Source organism: Oculina patagonica, chromosome 8, assembly GCF_052425735.1.
Source record: "Oculina patagonica isolate OP01 chromosome 8, crgOcupat, whole genome shotgun sequence".
NCBI classification, from domain to species: domain Eukaryota; kingdom Metazoa; phylum Cnidaria; class Anthozoa; order Scleractinia; family Oculinidae; genus Oculina; species Oculina patagonica.
This window is the reverse complement of record NC_135765.1, coordinates 12,345,088-12,360,275: the sequence shown is the minus strand read 5'-3', so window position 1 is coordinate 12,360,275 and position 15,188 is coordinate 12,345,088. Positions and strand designations below refer to the sequence as shown.

General features: G+C 37.5%; 1 long non-coding RNA gene across 2 annotated transcripts; it reads left to right on the top strand.

Moving 5' to 3' along the window:
* Positions 1-7,347: 7,347 nt before the first annotated feature.
* On the top strand, positions 7,348-12,863 carry LOC144662476 (uncharacterized). Of its 2 annotated transcripts, none has more exons than XR_013572458.1 (4): positions 7,348-7,434; positions 11,623-11,726; positions 12,026-12,211; positions 12,749-12,863. It is a non-coding gene; the product is annotated as an uncharacterized LOC144662476 (long non-coding RNA). The 2 variants fall into 2 exon arrangements; XR_013572457.1 differs by having other exon boundaries at positions 11,623-11,744.
* The last annotated feature ends 2,325 nt before the right edge of the window (positions 12,864-15,188 follow it).

The window sequence follows — 15,188 nt, the reverse complement described above, 5'->3', positions numbered from 1 at the left end:
GCACAGCTTATTATGAAAATTAATTTTTAAACGCAAGGAAACGTTATTTTCAAGGGACTTGAGCTAACGAAACGCATTAAATTTCAGACAAAAATGCTTATTTAACTTTTATTACAAACAAAGGAACGCTCTGACGAGCACAAAAGTCGAGCGCGCGGGAAATACATTGCAGCACATTTTAACTGCATGTTAAAAATTTCTGTAGACAATTTGATTTCATAACAAACATGTAGTAATGTCAGTAAATCGACTATTTAGGCTTTTTCCATTTGCTTTCAGTCCAGAAAAAGGTTGCCAGGTCGTACATTGGCGCTAAGCTGCATTAAAAACTCAGTCACAGTTCATTTGTTATTGTCATTTGTCCATTAAGTGAAAAATATTTTGGCGCGTGGAATATTTATTTGTAAGCACACAAACGCAGATAAGTGCACGGTGTATATGACTGGAAATATCACTGTTTTTGCAATAAATTAAACCATGAAAGGAAAGTGATTCTACGCTATGTTTTCTCGCTGATTTTTAAATAGAAACGTTTTGGCGAACTTTTCGAAGACTTAAATTATGTTCCGCGTACGGATATGTTACTGAAGTTCCACTTCTAAAAAATCATTTTTTGCTTGAATTAAGTCATTGCTGATTTTTAATAATAATAATAATAATAATAATAATAATAATAATAATAATAATAATAATAATAATATATGTGAGGTGCTTCAAATGGTAATCCACCACTGATTTATATTTGCATTTTGTCTTTTTACCTTTCTGTTGCAGTTGTTGTAGTCTACTTTGTTTACCGTTTCATCATGAAGGGAATTTTTGTTGTTGTTCTGGCGATGCTCGTTGTGTCTGCAACATCACTTTCACGTTCACGTTTCCGTTCACGCCGAACAGGTAGGATCTATTTATTCCGGGTTATTTATCTCATTTCATAACTCAAATACCTTTTGTATTTCCATGCCGATGGTATACAATAAAAGCGCAAAGACCAACAATTATGTGTGCAGTACTAGTGTTACGTTCTGGCCGGTCTCGTTTCTCTCACAGTACCTCTCTTCACCCAGGTGTAAAAAAGTTGCGGGCATCCTGAAAAATATTATGGGGAGGGGAGGGTAGCCAAAAAAGGAAAAATACTACTTTCAGGGGGACTGACGATTCAGTTGCTTGATCCAACAAGGGCTACAGTTAACGTAAAGCTTAAGACACTGCTAAGAAATAATTCCCTCTCAACGACTGGAGCAGATTTAAATTAGGTTCTTGAAAAAAAGAGTTATATTCGCGGTGAATGTAATGTGTTAACTTGCTGAAAACTTTGTTTTTGGTAGCGGTGACTCTTGACAATGGAATTGGACTTTTTACCGATGAAAGAATGCCTGACCAGGTTGAAGATGAAAGCCGGTCCGACCTGCTGATGGACCCAGCATGTAGTGAGAAGTGTTATAGAGAGTGTGAAAGTGACTGCGAAAGAAAATGCTGTCATTTTATGGGTTAGTGACAGTTGAAACCCATCTCCACTAAAGTAAGTTTGTCCGCTTGCGAGAAAGATGTTTAAAAAATGTAAAAGCTTAAAATTCTATCATCACACGTCAAATAAATACTACCGTAATGCAAACATTAACGAAAAAGTATTAAAAGTGCTTGATTTGGCCTTCTAAACATTTGCTTAGGTCGACGTCTGTGATAGGCAGATTCTAAGCTACCTCTTATCACAGACAAGGCTCTTGGTAGAGCGATGGTCTTGATTAATGAAACTATAAAAGCGGCAAGCAAACCGATTTAAAAAAGAGCCACATTTATTAATTCAACTTCCTGTGTTACATATTAGTTAAAAATATGTCCAGATGATTAAATATATATTATATTTTTTTCAGGTTTGCAATTTAGTAACCATATCATGTTCTGGCTGTTGAACCAGGCGCATCTTAAATTATAGTCAGTCTGAGTGCTGAATACTAAGAGTGAACCTTGTGAACCTATAAAGAAATAAAGATTAATTGTTTCTGATCAAATCTTGTTTTCACTTCTTAATTTTATTAGCGGTAATGTGTAATACTTATCAGAATTTTCTGGGGAAACAACCGCTTTGCAACTGCTTTTAATTTAACCTAAGCGCCGGTATTTTAGAACGTAATTTGCACAGAATCTGACAAGGAAATGACGGTACAGTGATACCCTGTTACAAATAGTTTCTCTTCAGTTTTTAGTCTCACGTTTGAGGTTTACTACTGCCTCAATGCACTTAAGAGACGGAAAACTCATAAACAAGCTACCAAATTTCCGCTTGCAAAATGTAAATCTATCCCCACTGCCAAGCCAGACTAAAGCCAATATCTCCCATTTGAATTGCAAAGAAATGATACTCGATACATTCTAGATGAAAAATACTGGAAGCCTCAGCCTATCCAAGTTCTACGTGCAACCGCTTTTCCGTATGAAATGGAAATCACTCTAGAAGCGTAGCTTATGCTTTAATTCCCGCTGTTCAATTCATTTACACCGTATTTTCTCGTTTAAACGCCCCCGGCGTTTATTTCAAACTTGGCCCGATAGAGCCGGCGTTTATTTGATTCCAGGAGTTTCAGTCAAGCACTATGTTTCTCAGAAATGATTTTTATACATAATTTTTGACAGCAATATATTTAGACATTATTTTTTAAGCATGTTAAACCTTTAATCGTTGTTTAAGGGGTTTATTTTCAAAAACAGCTTTGAGACCCGGCGTTTAATCGGGGCCCGGCGTTTAATCGAGAAAATACGGTACTTCATTATGGGCCCGCTACAAGTAGACTACAAGTGATGGCGCAAAATTTCCGTAGTTTGTCGATAGAAATATGTCCACATTTGCACTGCAACATCAACCCCAAAAAGAAAGATCATTCGTTGGAAATAGCAAAATGCAATTATAGTGGTATCCTTAACCAAATTTACCTTCCTCAAAAATATCTCGTACTTTCGAGGGCTTCTGATTGCGTATGGTCCAACGTAAAATCATGATCATTGAAAATTCCGCTGCCTTCTTGTTTATGTAATGCCTGGTAATATTATGTGCGATCGAGATCAAATGAGTTAAGCTCTAATTCATATGTTAGCCATTTTTCTTTTGAATATCTCTTTAAATTTACTATTGCGCGTTCTGCTCGAGAAATAATAAAATCAATATAATTAGTCTTTCGCGCGTGATGAGGAAATCAACGCGGAGATTACAATGAAATTAGACACCACTGTTTTCTTTCGATAATTTTTTTTGTTTCTGTGGTTGCTGGACTTTCATCCAAAACCTTGAATCTAACCTTAAGGGCCTGTTTATATGGAAGAGAGTTGTCCCTAGTAGGAGGGTTACCCTCTCCCCCGAATCATCTTTTAACGAGCGTTTATATGAAAAAGTTGTCCCTGTTGACCGAGCCAAAACTTGGCCCTCTCGGTTCAAAAGACTGGCGAGAGTTGTTTTGAAACATCTATTATGGCTGCTTTTTCTAAAATCAGAAACGCTGAATCGTCGACCAAGACCATTTTTGGACTAATTTACCACCGACTTCGATTTCAATTTATTTACAATTTTGTTTTTGCTGATTTTAGCGTTTGCGCATGCTCCGTATGTGTCAACTTGTCCCTGGTAGGCGAGGCAAAAATAACCAAACTGTTTATATGGAAAAAAGTTGGCTCGCTCCCCAGGGTCACCCCACTTTCAAAGCGAGTGACCCTCCACCCAGGGTCACCCTGCCCCCCGAGCCAACTTTGCAATTTCTCATATAAACAGTTCGCAGCTATTTATAAAGAAGCGTATGAAAAGCTCTCTCGCCTGGGGTGGCTCGGTATGGAGGGTAACCCTCCTACCAGGGACAACTCTCCTCCATATAAACAGGCCCTAAGCCACTACTCGCCATTTTTTTATTCAAAGCGAGCGTAAACTCGGTGACGATCCTAATTAGCTCTTAATAACATCAGTAGCGGCAATTCCGAAGGATTAGCAGCTTTTCAGATGTTGATTCGTTCAGCCGCTGTTTAGTAAAACAAAACACTTCTGCTTCATTGCCCTTTCTCAAAGGTCGCTTTCTTTGTTCTTGATCAACTTGAAGTGCAATCGTTGGCCAAAATCGGCTCCCTTTCAATCTATTCTTTACCATTACTCCCATAAGAATCACTTGGCAATGATTGGTAAATTAAAAAGCCTTTATAAAAAGTAAAACTTAAAAGCCGACTTACGTTATTACTGGCATCTTCAAGGGAAACGTTTCTCATCTGTAAATCGAATCCTCCTCAGAGAATTTAGCAGCCTTCGTCTGTATCAATTGCATAACAGCTTATAGCAGCTTTGGTAAGAGTCTCACATGTCATGCTATTTTCTGTACGTAATGTTTTAATCTAGTGCAATTACTAGCATGAAACTTTCGCTTTCTCTACGATAGCGATTTAGCGTACATCAAATGAGGGGGAATCTCTTCACTTGTCAGTTCTTGCTGGAAATATATTTGAGCACTAAAATAGTTTTCGTGCAAAAAGGCGTTAGCATTAGAGACCAACGAATGGTGAAAATTATAGGAAGTGCGCCGTGCTTTCGGATAGCCGAATTGATAATGCAGTGGCTTTCTCTACAAGTGATAACTCAAAATCTACAGTTCACCTTTACATCTGCACTTCGTCGGCTCAAAATGTTGTACTTCAAGTATATAAACAGGTAATTCCTGAAAAAAAGCAATGCAATAGCGCATTTCGTTTTGTGATACTGAAACTTATTTTCTATTCACACTAGCAAAACAAGAAAAACAACAACACAAAACTAGAAAATCGAATTTAACATACATGTAGAGTTCAAATAATCTTTAATATGTGCTCTTTATTGTGCTACATTTGAAGTCGACAAACATTAGTTAGAATTTCAACGAAGAAAACAATTGTGTTTAACTAAACACCTTTTAAACATGTTCCAGCTTTGGTGCGAATGGGGTATAAGCTTTCAATAAAAACGTCGTGCCCATGGAACAACTTTTGCGGAAAACAATACACTTTATCCGTCTTGAGGTTACGCGGCCTTTCGGTAGGTCTAGTTCTGTGACTTTCTTGTTCAGGCTATCAAAAGGGGAATTAAAATTTGCAAAGATGGCCTCGAAGTATTTTATAAATAATGAAGGTGGTGTTTGAAAGAAACCGGCATCAACAACCGAAGATTTGGACTTTGGATTTGCTGGCTCCAATTATGATTACGGCAAGAAATGGATGCCATTTAACTTTATCCAATTACAATAAAAAAAGGAAACTATTCTTATGGAAATTGTGGTAAAGAATAGATTGAATAGACGCGGAGACTCGTCAACTTGTTGATCAAAGGCGGAATCTTAAACAAAGAGCATCAAGAAAAGTTGTTTTGTTTTTCTGAAAATTTGAATGCCCGACAAGCTGTCAGTCCAGTGTGGATAATTTCAGCAACTGCCGTTGTTAACAGAATGAATAAATAAGTATTACTCCACTAGCGCTATCCAGTGCTTTAAATCGGTTCAAGGTCTAGTAGCAATAACAGAATGATTAAACAATAATATCATTTGGCGCTCGCACGATGTAGGTAACTTCTACGCAGATTGTACAGAATAATGAATAAATCTTCCTGAATGAACAAAGGGCATTTAGAGCATTTTTTTAGTTGAGTGTCGTAAACTACCAAAGTAATTACTTATGACCAATCACAGGTGACACTTACAACTCACTTAACCATTAATCACAACTCAACGTAATGACATATAGTCGTCACTAAGCGCGCGAAAACATGCGCGAGTAATCTCACAATTGGTTTTGGTTTTACTTCTCATTGGCTGAGAAAGTGGCGCGATATTTTTGAGCCAATCAATGAGCTTAGTAATGCAAAACCAAAGTTAAAGCAAATTACTTTTTACACTCAAGTGAAAACCGCCCTAAAAGAACAAAGACTAAGTCATGTATTAAAAGCATAACACCTAATTAAGAATAGCTGGTGCTGTTTCTAATTGAAGAGTGGGAGTGTTAAGAATGGAATTGACACAGAGGTTGTTTACGATTTGTAAAAAAAATCTTCAAAATTCGCGTTTTTGATAAGAGAGAGTAAAATGTGCAAGGAAAGCCTTGGGATTTTCTATAGATGATGATGAAAAGATGAAAGATTTAAAAGAAGCCGGAATCAAGAACCGAAGTTTTGGAAATTGTTTTTCTTGCCCTAATTAAGATTCCCACAGGAAATGGATAACAATCTATCTAGGAACTTTTAACTCTTCATAATTAAAAAAATATATATAAAGACACTACATTTCTATATAGGAGTTGCGATAAAGAATAAATTGAATGGACGCTGGGTCTCGTCAAGGATTGTACTTGTTTTTGATGAACCTTATTAAGAACGGAATCTTTAAACAAATAGCAACAAAGAAGAATTGTTTTGTAAGCGTAGCTTATGCTTTAAATTCAGCTGATTCAATTCATTTATACTTCATTATGGGCCCGCTACAAATAGACTACAAGTGATGGCGCAAAATTTCCGCATTTCTTCGATAGAAATATGTCCACGTTCGCCGGCTACAACATCAACCAATCAAAAACAGAAAGGGATCATTCGTTGGAAAAAGCAAAATGCAATAGTGGTATTCTTAACCAAATTTACTTTTCTCAAAAATTTCTCGTACTTCCGAGGGCTTCTGATTGCGCATGGTCCAACGTAAAATCATCATCATTGAAAATTCCGCTGCCTTCTTGTTTATGAGGTACCTGGTAATAATATTCAGTGCCATAGAGATCTTATGAGTTAAGTACGCTTAATGCTTTCATTCATGTACTAGCCATTTTTCTTTTAGTTCTTTTGATCGTTTCTTTAAATCCGCTAATGCGCCTTCTGTGCCAGAAATAATACAATAAATAGGTCTTTGCCGGTGAATGAGTACTACCAGAGGAAATCAACGGGGAGATTACAACGAAATTGAACGCCACTTTTTTCTTTTGAGATTTTCTTTTCTGTCGCTACTGGACTTCCTTGGAAAAAACCCTTAGGTACTCCTCGCCATATTTTTATTCAAAGCGAGAGTAAACTTGCTAAAGATCCTAATTAGCTCTTAATAACATCAGTAGCGGCATTAGGAGCTTTTCAGGTGTTGATTCGTTCCGCCGCTGTTAAGTAAAACAAAACAGTTCTGCCTCGTTGCCCTTTCTCAAAGACCCCGAGTTTTGTACTCGATCGAAATGAAGACGAAACTCGGCATCCTTTCAATCTATTCTTTCACATTACTCCCAGATGAATCGCTTGGCAATGATTGGTAGATAAAAAAGCCTTTTTTAAAAAGTAAAACTTAAAAGCTGACTTTCGTAATAATTACTGGCATCTTCAAGGTAAGCGTTTCTCTTATCTGTGAATCGAATCCTCCCTCAGAGAATTAGCAGCCTTCGTCAGTGTCAATCGCATCACAGCTTATAGCAGCTAAGGTAACCACACTTTATTCTGTACGTAATGTTTTAATCTAATGCAATTACTAGATTGAACCTTCGCTTTCTTGTTATATATTTGGGCGCTTACATAGTTTCTTGCCAAAAGGCGTTGACGAGCATTTGAGACCAACGAATGGTGATAGTTATAGGAAGGTGTTGTGCTTTTTAATGAAAGCCGATTTGTTTCAGTCACTTATTGATAATACAGTGGCTTTCTCTACAAGTGATAACTCAAAATTCTGCAGTTCTCTGATTAAAATGCCTTTACATTTGCACTTCGTCGACTCAAAATATTGTACTTCAAGTATACAAACAGGTACTTCCTGAAAAAAAGCAATGCAATAGCGCATTTCGTTTTGTGATACTGAAACTTATTTTTTATTCACACTAGCAAAACAAGTAAAACAACAACACAAAACTAGAAAATCGAATTTAACATACATGTAGAGTTCAAGTAATCTTTAATACGTATGTGCTCTTTCAGTATTGTGCTACATTTGTAGTCGACAAACATTAGTTAGAATTTCAACGAAGAAAACAATTGTGTTTAACTAAACACCTTTTAAACATGTTTTAGCTTTGGTGCGAATGGGGTATCAGCTTTCAATAAAAACGTCGTGCCCATGGAACAACTTTTGCGGAAGACAATACACTTTATCCGTCTTGAATTACGCGGCCTTTCGGTAGGTCTAGTTCTGTGACTTTCTTGTTCAGGCTATCAAAAGGGGAATTCAAATTTGCAAAGATGGCCTCGAAGTATTTTATAAATAATGAAGGTGGTGTTTGAAAGAAACCGGCATCAACAACCGAAGATTTGGACTTTGGATTTACTGGGGGGGGGGGGGGGGGGGGGGGGGGGGGGGGGGGGGGGGGGGGGGGGGGGGGGGGGGGGGGGGGGGGGGGGGGGGGGGGGGCCCCCCACCGGCTCCAATTATGATTACGGCAAGAAATGGATGCCATTTAACTCTATCCAATTACAATAAAAAAAGGCATGACGAAACTATTCTTATGGAAATTGTGGTAAAGAATAGATTGAATAGACGCGGAGACTCGTCAAAGATTGAACTTGTTGATCAAAGGCGGAATCTTAAAGAAAGAGCATCAAGAAAAGTTGTTTTGTTTTTCTGAAAATTTCAATGCTCGACAAGCTTTCAGTCCATATGGATAATTTCAGCAACTGCTGTTGTTAACAGACAATTTGGATCTGAAACACTACTCCACAAGCGCTATCCAGTGCTTTAAATCGGTTCAAGGTCAAGAAGCGATCACTGAACGATTAAACAATAATATCATTTGACGCTCACACGATGTAGCTAACTTCTACGCAGATTGTACAGAATAATGAATGAATCTTCCTGAATGAATAAAGGGCATTTAGAGCATTTTTTCAGTTGAGTGTCGTAAACTACCAAAGTAATTACTTATGACCAATCACAAGTGACACTTACAACTCACTTAACCATTAATCACAACTCAACGTAATGACATATAGTCGTCACTAGAGTAATCTCACAATTGGTTTTGGTTTTACTTCTAATTGGCTGAGAAAGTGGCGCGATATTTTTGAGCCAATCAATGAGCTTAGTAATGCAAAACCAAAGTTAAAGCAAATTACTTTTTACACTCAAGTGAAAACCGCCCTAAAAGAACAAAGACTAAGTCATGTATTAAAAGCATAACACCTAATGAGGAATAGCTGGTGCTGTTTCTAATTGAAGAGTAAGAGTGTTAAGAATGGAATCGACACAGAGGTTGTTTACGATTTGTAAAAAAATCTGCAAAATTCGCGTTTTTGATAAGGGAGAGTAAAATGTGCAAGGAAAGCCTTGGGATATTCTATAGATGATGATGAAAAGATGAAAGATTGAAAAGAAACCGGAATCAAGAACGGAAGTTTCGGAAATTGTTTTTCTTGCCCTAATTAAGATTCCCTCAGGAAATGGATAACAATATATCTAGGAACTTTTAACTCTTCATAATTAAAAAATATATATATAAAGACACTACATTTATATGGAAGTAGCTGTAAAGAATAAATTGAATAGGCGCTGAGTCTCATCAAGGATTGTACTTGTTTTTGATGAACCTAGAAGAACAAAGAAGAATTGTTTTGTTTTTATACCTAATCGTACCTTTTTGGTATGCTTCGGTAGCATATCAGGCGAGTTTGGTCGAGCCATGGTTCGTATTTTGGCGAGACGCAGTCGAGCCAAAATACCCATGGCGAGACCAAACGAGCCTGATATGCAGCCGAAGCGTACCAAAAAGGTACGATTAGGTATTTACCGTACCCAAATTCAGCCAAAAATCCGGTAATATTTATCGCTCTGTTGAAGCCATGCTTGCAAGGTACGTACTGCAAATTGTGTTGACTTGGTCTTCAAGACTTTTACCAAGTTTTTCTTCTGCCTTTTTTTCTTACTCATTTGTTTAGAGTTTCATTCTCTAAATTTTCAAAATCAAAATAAAGCGAGAAGTTTGGAAATTCCGACTCCATTTTTACGGCAGTCTGAATGTCTCAGTACTCGTCGGCAAACATCGCGCAATTGGCGAGCGCGCTCAAGTTTAGTTTTGGCGGGAAAAGCTTTTCTCTTTTTACGACCGCTAAACACCGCTAAATGTAAATTACGAAGTTCTGTTTTATTGGTAAAACCTCTTTTCAATTCATCGTACAGTAACACTACTTTACTTCAAAGTGACACAGAGGTTGTTTACGAGGTTGTTGGCTCGTTGTTGACCGTGATATGGTGGCATATCAGGTCAGTGACTTGATATCGCAGGATATCAGGACAGTAGATCGCGCTTCTGATTGGCTATTTGCGAATTTGGGTACGGTAATATTGAAAATTCCAATGTCCAACACGCAAATTACTTTCGACACTCAATTGGAAACCGCTCTAAAAGAACAAAGGCTACCTCATGTATTAAAAGCATAACACTTAATTAAGAATAGCTGGTGCTGTTTCTAATTCAAGGGTTAGAGTATTAACAATTGAATGCACACCGGGAAAATTCGCGTATCTTGATAAGGGGGGAATTAAATGTGCAAGATAGCCTTGGGATATTCTACAGATTATGAAGCGGGGTGTTAAAAAAAAAAAACCGGAACCAGGAATGAACCGAGGTTTTGAAATTTGTTTTTTCTTGCTCCAATTAAGATTCCCTCAGGAAATGGATAACAATCTAGGACCTTTTAACTCTTCTCAATTAGAAAAAATATATAACACTACATTTATATATAGGAGTAGCGATAAAGAATAAATTGAATGGACGGTGAGTCTCGTGAAGGATTGAACTTGTTTTTGATGAACCTTATTAAGAACGGAATCTTAAAAAACAAATAGCAACAAAGGAGAATTGTTTTGTTTTATTGAAAATTCCAATGTCCGACATTCTTCTAGTCCGTTTGACTTGGCAATGTTGTTAAAAAGCTTAACAAGAGCGAACAGTCCTTTAGGTCGGTTCAAAGTTTACTAGCTACGACAACTATTTTATTTGGTGTTCACTCGATGTAGCTTACTTTTACCCAGATAGAGCAGAACAATGGTGAATTAACAAAGGCATTTTAAACAAAAAGACCACTGTAAAAACTCGTCTATAATTGACTGGACACCTGGATTGTTTATGATTTGCAAAAAAATCCAAAAATTCCGGATGTGACAGAACTTACACAATTAAAAGTTAAAGGGAAGACGCTACTTCTGCAAAAGCAGTCCCTGTTTTCCCAGTTGGGCTATTCGGAATGGAAATATCATGTTTATTTACTGTTTTGAATTTTGTTCTGAGCATGCGTATGCAAGTTACCCTGGACTCTGTTTAGTCGTGCCTGGCGCGAATAAACCAAAACAAATCGTGACTCGGTTGCACACGTTTTCCAACACTTGACTTTTGATTGGTTCACCGGATTGCATTTGTTCCTTGTGATTGGTTATAAAATATAAACTTAAAAGACTCTTAGGTCTGCACTTTCTAGAATAGAATATTGATTGAAGTTCGAGAATTCAGACAAGAAAACGTTAGTTATTTGTAATTCAGGTAATTAAGTGATTTTTAAATCCAGAAACTGAAATCCGTTAGTGTACTATGGAATTCGACCTAGTCATAGATATAATTCCCATGTTAGGTGCTTCAAACAGTAGCCATCACTAATTTATATTTTACGTTTGTATTTTTGCCTTTCTCTAGTTTCTTGTCGATTATCTACTTTGTTTGTGGTTTCATCATGAAAGGAATCTGCTTTCTCATTCTGGTGCTGCTCGTTGTGTCTGCAACATCCCGAAGAACTGGAAGTTCTTATCGTCGAGGATGTAAGATCTATTTGTCTAATTAAGGTATACATTGAGGTATAAACTGGCAATGCAGTTGCTTCTACTGCAAGAGCTGGTGTTAATTAAAAGCTGACACTGATTTGTTATCCCGTCCTTTCAATCTGCACCCCACGTTTGGAATAGACTTAGAAAAATGTCTTTCAAAAGAGAGTAATTGTCCTCGTAAATTTAATCCATTTACTTTGAAAAATTCATTTTTTGGTAGATATATCGCGGTGAATGTAATGCATTAACTTGCTGAAAATGTTTCTTTTTGGTAGCATTCTCTCGTGACTTTGAAAGGGATTTCCTCAATGGACTTTTTAATGATGAGGGAATGCGTGAGCAGGTTGAGGATGAGAGTTGGTCTGACCTGGTGATGGACCCAGCATGTGAAATGGAGTGTATGAATTTTTGCACCAGTACTCTGAACTGCCGGGAAAGATGCTGTTAAAACCCATCTTCTAGTAAGTTTTTTCGCTTGCAAGTAAGAAAATTTAAAAAAAAATGGAAAAGGTACGAAGGAAATTCCACGATCACAAGTCCAATTAATACCCCTGAGATACAAACATAAAGGAAATAGTATTAAAGCTGGTTTTCGTATCAAAATCGAGTTCAAGCATTTAAGCGAGACAGGTGTTAACTTAAAGGTTGGAAAATAAACCTGCAGTCCACGTCTTTCCCTTTTCCAACCCTCTCTTGGTGTTTTTCACCATTTAAAATACATTGTGATGTTGAAGCGGCCTTCGTTTCTGACGCTGTTGCACAACTGAGCTCCGTGTAGCGTCGACGTCTGTGATTGACAGATTCTAAGCTACTTCCTATCACATACACTACACGGCTCTTGGTAGTGCAATGTCCTCTTTTAATGGGATCTTGTATAAAAGCGACAAGAGAACCGATTTTAAAAACAAAAGCGCCATAACATTGATTATTCATTCAGTTATCTATTTGATATAATAGTTAAGTAATGTCTTGCTAATTAAATATTATTTTTGTTTCAGGTTTGCAATTAAGTAAACAAATGAAGTGCTGTTGAATCCGGCACAACTTTTTTACTCCGTCTATGAATGCCGAGTGTGAAGAGTGAACTTGCAAATAAAGCTGGTTATTCCATGATTAAATCGTGTTTTCACTTACTTTAGTAGTAGTGCATGAAAGAAAGAATCGTTTACTGATCAGACAACATCATCTCCATTATCATTGGAACACAACCTCTTCTCAACTGCATTATTTTAAACCACCATACTCTGTTAGGACGTGATGTTGATAAGGAGGCTTTGTGCGCCGAACTAGGCAGGAAAATGACGGGTATGTTGATGCCCTATTTGGGGGTACACAAACAGACCACACCCCCTCCCCCCCCCCCCATATTTAGTTCAAGGCTGGATCCGCCTCTATTTAAAAGTGATAGCAAAAGAGATATGAGCCTGTACCACATCTATTCCAGAAATCCTGGAAGCCATACCCCTGCACTTTTAACCCATCTTCAGAACTTAAGAAGCACGCCCTTTTTCCCTTTATTTTACATCAAGAGAACGCCCAATCTAGAAAATGTGGCTTATGCTATTAATGCTAATTAATTCGATGAAAAATTGTTTTAGTTTTCACTACTACCATGACCCAATACTTTGTACTTGAAATTTTTAACAGAAATAATAATCGAAAACTGTGAAATGCAAAAGTAAATGGAAATAACATCTGTGAACGAGTACTCCTAGAGGAAATCAAAGCAAAGAGTACAACAACATTGAACGGCTTTTTTTGTTTGGACATTTTTATTGTCGCTACTGGACGTCCCTTCAAAGCCTGGAATTAAACTACCAATGAAAAAATAATACTCGTGATTGTTTTTTTTTCTCGTCCGAGAGAAAATTTTCTATCCGTCTGCTTCAGACGGAAAGAACGTTTGAAGATCGATTATTGTGGGGCAAACCGCGATCTTTTCATGAAACCAAGTTAATGAATGAATTTGAAATTTGTATGATAATGTATTTTTAGCCTCGAAATATTCGTTCTCGCTGCTCTGAATTTGGTTCGAAGTTGGGTTCGACGAATTATGTTCAGCGTTTGACCCAAAGGTCGAGCTTTACCTGTTTGGATCTACCAAAATTGCAATTTAGTTTGTCTCATGTAAAGTTCGACGTTTGGCCTTGGCCCTTTAGTTCTTGAAAGCAATGTTAGAGAGAAAAATACCTTGTTTTTATCATTTTTTACATAAGTGGTTAGTATTACACTAATGGATGATTATTATTGACATTAGTGAGTGATACACTGTCTGTCTTCAAGATATTTAATCTTCATTTTGAGGGCCTTGATCTCTTTCTCCAGCTGCGCGTTCTTCTCTTGTTCTGCTTCAAGCAATTTATCTTTATCAGTGGCCAAACTCATAAAGTCTTGGTAGCTACTCACAACACTCTCTGGAAATAAAAGAACTAACAAGAAGGCGTTTTGTAAAATTCCAATAAAACAGTAGATACATGCTCTCAGTACTAATTGTTAAAGGAACTGTCACCAGTTTCACTTCACTGTAAAACGTTAGAGCCTAAAGACATATGGAAACTACGAATAGTGATCCAATTTTGTTAAAATCATACAAGTGTACTCAAGCGATAAACAAGTGAAATAATTGTGATGCCATCAGGAACTTTATGGGAGGCGCGGTGGCCTAATAGTTAGTACGCCGGACTCTGGAGCGAGCGGTCCGAGTTCGAGCCCCGGCCGGGGTCACTTGTGTTACATTCTTGGGCAAGACACTTTACTCTCATAGTGCCTCTCTCCACCCATGTGTATAAATGGGTACCGGCGACATAATGCTTGGGGGGGGGGGGGGGGGAAACCCTGCAATGGACTGGTATCCTATCTAGGGGGAGTAGAAATATTCCTAGCCGCCTAAAAAGTCGGGCTGATTTAAGTTTTTGTCTTCGTGGACTGGAAAAACACCTCAGATTATTATGGTACCGGCCCTTCTACATGTATCTCCTGCATCTTGATTCACTAGGTGTATTTTGATTTTCAAAAAGCATTAAAATCCCCGTTTAAGTGTCCCTTTAAGTTTCAAAAGATATTTGTGTCAGTCAAACGTAAATGTATCAGTAGATCGTACTTCTTGAAAGATGGGGCCCGCGATGCGAAGGTTTCGATATTGCGGCCACAACAAGTTACTGTAGGGCCAGAATAACAATATAAATTCCCTTCATGATGAACCGCCGGATAAAGTATATGATCAACAAGAATCTAAAGACTAGTAAAATGAATACAAACATAAAATACGAATCAGTGATGGGAATAATTTTTGGACCACCTCACATGTGAAATTCCTGCATAACATATTTGGTTGGAATTGGGCTAAATTATTTCAGTTTTTGAATCTTGAAGTAAAAATCACTAACTTCTTCGTAATGACTTTGTTTGATCAAGTTTTCATTACACGAGTCGAAAGAA